This window comes from Pipistrellus hanaki (assembly GCF_964339955.1).
Source record: "Pipistrellus hanaki genome assembly, chromosome: 1".
In the NCBI taxonomy this organism is placed as follows: domain Eukaryota; kingdom Metazoa; phylum Chordata; class Mammalia; order Chiroptera; family Vespertilionidae; genus Pipistrellus; species Pipistrellus hanaki.
Window position 1 is genome coordinate 128,472,769 of NC_140503.1, and position 7,941 is coordinate 128,480,709.

The 7,941-nt window shown below is 41.2% G+C and overlaps 1 long non-coding RNA gene across 1 annotated transcript; it reads right to left on the reverse strand.

The window, feature by feature from the left end:
• Positions 1-1,384: 1,384 nt before the first annotated feature.
• On the reverse strand, positions 1,385-5,898 carry LOC311631515. Its single transcript, XR_014796600.1, has 4 exons — positions 5,838-5,898; positions 5,070-5,190; positions 2,763-2,914; positions 1,385-1,540 (listed from the first exon to the last, which is right to left on the reverse strand). It is a non-coding gene; the product is annotated as an uncharacterized lncRNA (long non-coding RNA).
• Positions 5,899-7,941: the final 2,043 nt, after the last annotated feature.

Here is a 7,941-nt window from a genome sequence, read left to right on the forward strand (position 1 = left end):
TATGGAAAGAAAAGGAAAGTTCTCACAAATTCAGTCTTCAAGGAAATAGCTTGGTGCCTAATTATAATTAAATGAAGACAATTTGAGGGGGAGGGGAACAAATGTAATAAGAATAGAGAGAACATATTTTTAAAGATAGTTGATAAGCAAATTAGTATTTGACAGAAAATAGTAATACCCAACTATGTCAAATTCGCAGTAAACAATATACTTGAGGAAGCAGGCAAAAGAAAGACAGGGCTAAGTTTAGACACAAAAGAGGAGTAGCATAGGAATAGGTGGCAAGCATGCTGTAGGAAAGCTTGTGTCTGTGAATATGACCCAGTTAAATTGTGGGAGGTAGGCATGTTTTTAATCAGCTTGCCCTAGTACAGTGGTTGGCAAACTCATTAGTCATCAGAACCAAATATCAACAGTACAACAATTGGAATTTCTTTTGAGAGCCAAATTTTTTAAACTTAAACTTCTTCTAACGCCACTTCTTCAAAATAGACAGGCACAGGCCATGGTATTTTGTGGAAGACCACACTCAAGAGGCCAAAGAGCCACATGTGGCTCACGAGCCACAGTTTGCCGACCATGGCACTAGTAGAATAGATTAAAAAAAAAAAAAAAAAGTGGAAACCGGTTTGGCTCAGTGGATAGATGTGTAGACCTGTGGACTGAAAGGTCCCAGGTTTGATTCCCGTCAGGGGCATGTACCTTGGTTGCAGGCATGTCCCTAGTATGGGTGTGCCAAGAGGCAGCTGATCGATTACTCTCTCTCATCGATGTTTCTGACTCTCTCTTCCTCTCTGTAAAAAAATCAATAAAATATATTAAAAAAATATTTCCCAGATGCAAAACTTGCTTTAAGAAATCATGTTTACTAGGCAAGTATCAAATATCAAGGGGCCCTTCTCATTTCTGACATCACAGAGAAAGGTAGAGGATTAATCAGAATTCTTTGTAGAATTGTTTTCGATATTAACCAAAGAAACCATTCAAAAAAATGTAGTGAAACTCCTTCAATGTTAGTGACTGAGTCAAGGACTGGGGAAGTGTGACAGTGTGTGTAGTGTTGAGGATTGTAAACAAGAAAGGATTTGAGGGAAGTACACACCATAACCCAGTATGATTTAAGTCATAAAACTATAATTATTGTATATAATTATAGTATTGAGTAAAATTATACAAATCACAGGCAATGCAAATTCCAGGGAAATATAAGCTCACTGAGGCTATGATAGTTAAGGAAAAAATATTGAAATATGGTTTAAATCCATAGACTGAGGAGAAGAGGAAAGGGTACGCCAGGTTTAGGGGAAGGTGAGGAAAGGCACAGCATTACCATGAATGTGAGAGGAGGTATGAAAGACTCCAACTGGAGGGGGCAAAGGTTCTGGGTGGGGAGTAAGACTGGACAGAAGGTTGGGGAAATTATGGAGTGTCTTCCCAGAGGCAGAGCCTTCTTCCATGAAAGTGAAGTTACAGTACTGAAGCAAGTCAACTCATCTCAATTCCATTTTATCCTCACTGTTGTGTATGAGATGGAATTTCCCTTAAAACATAACCATAGAGAAGGTTGTATAACAATTTATTGGTTAAAATCTTCAAATAATTAAATGTCAGCCAACAACATTTATTTTCTACCTTTGAACCAAACAATATTTCTTTCTTTTTTTAAAAAAAAATATATATTTTATTGATTTTACACAGAGAGGAATTGAGAGGGACAGAGAGTTAGAAACGTCGATGAGAGAGAAACACCGACCAGCCGCCTCCTGCACACCCCCCACTGGGGATGTGCCCGCAACCAAGGTATTATACATGCCCTTGACTGGAATCGAACCCGGAACCTTTCAGTCCTCAGGCCGACGCTCTATCCACTGAGCCAAACCGGTCCCGGCAGAACCAAACAATATTTATTTCTAAGTAAATAAAACTTCATTAAATTAGTATACCTTGTGTTGTTACCAAAAAAAGTTAACATGCTTCCAAAACTTAAGAGAGAACTAAGAATAACACCTGTACACCCCATGATTCTGTGCAAGCCACACTAGATGAAAGTGCTTGACATGAATATTAAACAATATCTTGGATTAGATGTAGGTTTGATTTTTTCTCTGTTAATGTTAATGCAAATTGCCTTAATGGACTTTGTATAATATAGGACCTGACTTTCAAAACAAGTAGAAATTGGCAAAGACAACCAACGTCAAGGCTAAAATTACCTTTCCACTTAACTTCATCGTATGGTATAGATTATTGCTTCCTGGGATCATGGGCAGCTTAACCCCAAGGGGCAGATCAAGTAGTGCAGCCACTTCCATAACTGGAAAGTGGGCTTTGTGCTCACCCTGTCAGGAACAAAGAAGAGTTTTGTATATCCTTTTAAATTTATTTCCTTAGTTCAGGCCTATCTAACCCTACTGTAAATAAAGGAAGCAAAGGGTCATACAGGCAGGGTTGAAGGGGCCCGGCCTGAAGACCTCCTGGTCTGTCACCAGCCAGTTGCTGCTCCCCAGTGTGCTGTAACAGGGTACCCCAAGCACCACAGCTATACCCATGGGACCTGTCTGTGGCTCTCCTGCCTGGCCCCATGTTAGACAGGGCCTCCTGCCACGCCCGTCTCCATATAGCTGGCTGTCTTTCTGTCCTTGGCAAGGCTGCTGGTGGCTTTCTTAGTGGCGGCAAAGCCCCCAGCCTTAGAGCAGGTGCTGAGGAAACTCTCCATAGAAGACCTGGGCCCCTGCCCTCCTTATCCCTTGTCCAGACTGCACCTGAAATGGCCAGTATGCCCTTTTTCCTGAGGCTCCACTGTCTCAAAGTTCCAGGTTGGAATGTGGGGGCCCCACAAGGCACAGCCTTCAGAGGCTGGCTCCTCTTGCTTGAGGCTTGAGCATCCAGAGCTGGGGAAATCAGTCCATGGGGTCTGGTCAAAAAAATCATTTGTATCTGAAATCAACACAAAACAACAATTAAATCAAACCCAAATCACAACATATAACGCTTTGCTGGTGCGTAGCTGGCTAATGTCTTCTGGCCTCAAAGGAGCTATGATTGCAGAAAAAGAAAACTCCAGGATTGACTGTGCCAACCATTCTAGAGGCAGAGGCCTGGCTTTTGACCTGTCCCCTCGTACACTCTATGACCACACCCTGTCCCAGGCTCCTGCAACCACTTCCCACTCCAGGTCTCAATGACCTTTCTTTTAACCCTTGTTTCTCATCCAGTTAAAATGACTGCTACCTTTTAATCTTCCTGATCCTTTGGTGTCCACTGTCACCTCTCTTACTTTAAACTCTCAATTTATAATCCAAAAGTTTAAAAATTAAGAGTTAAAGTAATTTAACATTCAAAAGGCTCAACACAATAGTATATTCATGTATCAAATAAGAACAGGCAACACTTAAGAGTTAAGGACTGCTTCTACCCTGCTTTGCTCCATAACAATTACTGCTCTCAGCTCCAGATCTCAGGCCTGCTCTGCCCTGCACAGCTATTTCCTCCAAAGGCTGATCTACCAAGCATGCCCAACTCCTTTCCTGGGTCTCAAGTAAGATCAAGTGCTTAGTTGTTAGTATTACAATGGTGACTTTAATTTATACATACACGATTTCAAAAATTTTAATGGTATCTGCATACCATAAAATCAGTGAATATTCACTTCTAATGAAAACTGGATTTGAAATTCTTCCCCAGGATAATATGTTAATTAGAAAATTCAATTTAATTGTTCTAATTCACAGCATCTACCTTCCCAACCACTCCCAAATGAGACATATCTGCAAACATTTATTCAATAAACATATAGGATTGCTTTCCTTTTCCTCAATTTTCAGCTTTCTCTGCTATCTCTCTTATTCCCCTAAAAAGAGCCATAAAGGGAAAAACTTGCTAAAATGAAACCAAAGACATGGTTTTGAATCCTAATTCTTGTTTTATTCTAATTTTGGTGACATACAATCTAAAGTATTTCTGTATGATATACAAGGACATTCATATTCTAAACCTTATTTATATAACAGCCTAGTCTCATCTCCCACAGGTGCCTTTCTGGTGTACTATGCTGTAGTAAAAGCTGGTGTGTGTTTTTCTAGACACGTTACATCCCCATTGATTAAACCTTTATACTTGCTATTCCCACTGCTTGTGAAATCTCCCCTCAGCTTTTATGTCTAGGAAACTTTTCTTCATCCATCAAATGATCCCTATTTTATAAAGTCTCCCTTGATTTCACCAACTAACCTTATGCATACTTTTACTATTTTCCCATTTGCTTTGTGCATTCAACAAAAAACCACACACACCAAAAAAAATGCTGCCAGAATGAAAGTTATCATTAATTATCAATTGTTGTTTAAAACAGTGAAGAGGAACCATTAAATACATTTCTATCCCACATTAGCAGCCCAGGGCTTAATATAGGGTCAATAAGTCTTTGTCAAGTGAAAGAAGTCTGACTTCAGCAAGGCAAGTCTAATAAGACAACTGAGATTAACAGGCCACTAAAGATATGAGATTGGCACTTGACACTGTACATATTGGATTAAATACCTAGAGGTTAGCTGCGAGAATCAATACCCATAAAAGAAGCAGAATCTAGAAACTGGGGACTGAAATTTATGGAATATGAAAGCTTAGAGGAGAAAAGAAAGAACCTGGAGGAAAAAAAGATAAAGTTGGAAAGAAAGATATAAACAAAAAAGTAATTATGAGACATTACCGAAAGAGAACTTAGTACAATGATTTATCACATAAGGTAAGAAAGGGGGTGAGGGTTAGAGAGAGCTTCCACAAGGGGTTAAGGTGTCAATTGCCAGACATTGCTAAGAGCAAAGAAAATAAAATTCAGAAGAACTAAGCTCATTTTATAATTAGCACATTATTGATAACCCTTGCAGTCTGAAAGAGCAGGGGTGAAAGTAAGTTTCAAAGTGGTTAAGTAACAAGTGAGTGGTGAGGAAAGGGAATTATTATCAGATGAGATTTTTATTCTGAGATTCAAAAACTATATTAGGAGTATGCGTTTCAGGAAAAATATACTAAACTCAAACTAATAAAAGCCAGCAGAAGCATTTTCTTACACAAACCACTGTCAGGAACACAGAATTCAGGAAAAGCAATGCTCCAAGTGTGCTTTCCCACACCAAATACTGGTGCATGGCAGCATCTTCTCATGTGGGTAAACTTCTGAAGGATCTTTTTCTAGGGGGTGAAAAGAAATTAACATGAGTACCATCATGATGTTTACTACATCCAAAGATGGGAAAAATCTTAAACTGTCTTATACATTAAAATGTACCTATCCAGAAGGAGATTTTTGTAAGTGTCTCAAATTTTCAAATACAAATTTAGCCATTTAAAACAAAAGCTATTGCTGAAAACTGTCACTATTCTATGTAATAAAAGCCCAGCAACCATAATGGCTTAATGACCAGAACGACCACTCGAGCAGTTGCTACAAGGTACATTGACCGCTTCTCAGTCCCACCCCCTCTCTTGTCCCCCTTCCTCCCTCCCCACCCACTCGCAGGCTCCAATCAATGGCAGCATGGAGAACAGAGAACCACAGGGAGCCAGGTGGGTAGTGGTGGGGTGGGACTAGGGACTGGTGAGCAGGTGAAATAGCCGACCTCTTGGTCCCTTCCCCTAGCCCACAGGCTCTGATGGCAGCATGGCGAATGGGGAACCAAGGGGAACTGGGTGGGTGGGTGGGGATGGGACTGCGGACTGGTGAGTGGGTGGAAGATGGTCCTGATCGCAGACTAGGCCTAGGGACGCTACCTGTGTATGATTTCATGTGCTGGGTCTCTAGTATATATATAATATACCCAATTAGATAGAATGCCTACCTGGTAGGGAATCTTTTCATCTCTTAGGTGAAGTGTCTGGCATCAATAAATTCTTCAATAATTATACAGTTATTTAAGGAATAAGGTGAACCTCTTCTAAGATAACTTCAAGAACAAACAAATCTTGAATTTTTAAAAGCCTGAAAATCATTAACAAATTTCTGGATACAGAATTTTCTGAAAGATAAGTTGTACATTTATTATTCTAATATTTTAAGTCAAATACTACTATACTTCTATCACCATAGCTATCCTGACTGTTTCTTTTGGGATAAAAAGTTTAAATTAAAACATGGCCTTTGAGGAGAAACCAAGATGGTGACATAGGTAAATGCCTACCTGCAGCCTCGCACAACAATTTCAAAAATACAACTAAAATACAAAATGGACATTATCCAGAACTACAGAAAAGTTGACTGACTGAAAATTCTACAACTAGAAGGAAAGAGAAAACCATAAGGAAAATCAGAGGAGCTATGAAAGCCTAAGGTACAGAGACACAGTGCGCATGTGGGGAGAAGATGGAGCCAGAGAGGAGGGGTGGCTGAGTGCCTGATTGGAGATCCCTAGCGAGAAGGAGATAAAAGCTCCAGGCTGCACTGAACCCCAGTTCCGACTGCACTGAATCCCAGTTCTGGGCGAGACTCTGGGGACTCAGGCTCATACAGAGGGAATCTAGACGGTAAGGTGGAAACTCAGGCGAGCGGCAAAAGGCAGAGCCCAGGAGGCATGCATGTGAATGCACGCAGAGGACGGACTGCTGACTGTGCTGCTAGATTGCCCTAATGGGAAGGAGACAAAAGCTCCAGACGTGCTGAGCCCCAGTTCCAGGACAGACCCTGGGTACCCAGAGTCATACGGAGGGAATTTGGGCTGTAAGGCTGAAACTCAGGGGAGTGGCGAAAAACAGAGCTCCGGAGGCGTGCATGTGAATGTGTTCAGAGAATGGACTGTTTACTGTGCTGCTGGATTGCCCTAGCGGGACAGAGACAAAAGCTCCAGACTGCACTGCACCCCATTTCCAACCCCACTTGGAACTGCACTGAACCCCAGTTCTGGGCTCATTGTGGGAGAGACTAGACTGTCTGGTAGCGGGCAAAACTCAAGGGCACCTTTCTCTCAGGGGTGCTTGCAGCGAGTACTGAAGGACAATGAGGAACACTGAGACTCAGGAACCTCAGGAATACAAGGCTGTAGGCTCCACTCTGAAACTCAGCCCCATCCAAGCTGAGCATAGAGGCTTTTGCAATTTTCCAAGTCTAGTCAAATAAGGCTGTCTCCCAGCATAGACACGGCTGATCCTCACAGCCAGTTGGCCTGGAGGTCAGTTCCTCCCAGTGATACCAACAACAATCAAGATTTAACTAAAACAAGGCTGTACACATAGTCCACAAAGGAGTGCACCAAGAGTATCCACCTCAGGTAACTGGGAGGCTGACCCACTGAATCATATAGGACACCTTAGCACACAAAGCCACCCTACCAACTTGGCGAAGCAGTGAAAATGCCGAGACAAGGAAACAGATCACAAACGAAAGAAATGGAGGACAAAAAGTGACTGGATATAGAGTTCAAAACCATGGTTACAAGGTTTTTCAAGAATTTCCTAGAAAAGGCCAATGAAATAAATGAGACCTATGAGGATATGAAAAGGGATCAAATAGAAATAAAGAATACATTGTCTGAAATAAAAAATATTATACAGAGTCCTAAAAACAGAATGGAAGATCACAAGAATCAAGTCAAAGCTTTGGAACACAAAGAGCCAGAGGACACTCTTCTGCAGAAGCAAGAAGAGAAGAGAATCCAGAAAGTTGAAGATAGTGTAAGAAGCCTCTGGGACAACTTCAAGAAAACCAACACTGAATTATGGGGGTCCCAGAAGAAGAAAGAGAGCAAGATACTGAAAACATATTGGAAGACATAGTGACAGAAAACTTCCTCCACCTGGTGAAAGAATTAGACTTACAAGTCCAGGAAGTGCACAGAACCCCAAACAAAAGGAATCCAAAGAGGACCACACCAAGACATACCATAATTAAAATTCCAAGAGCAAAAGACAAAGAGAGAATATTAAAAGCAGCAATAGAAAAGCAGGTAGTTA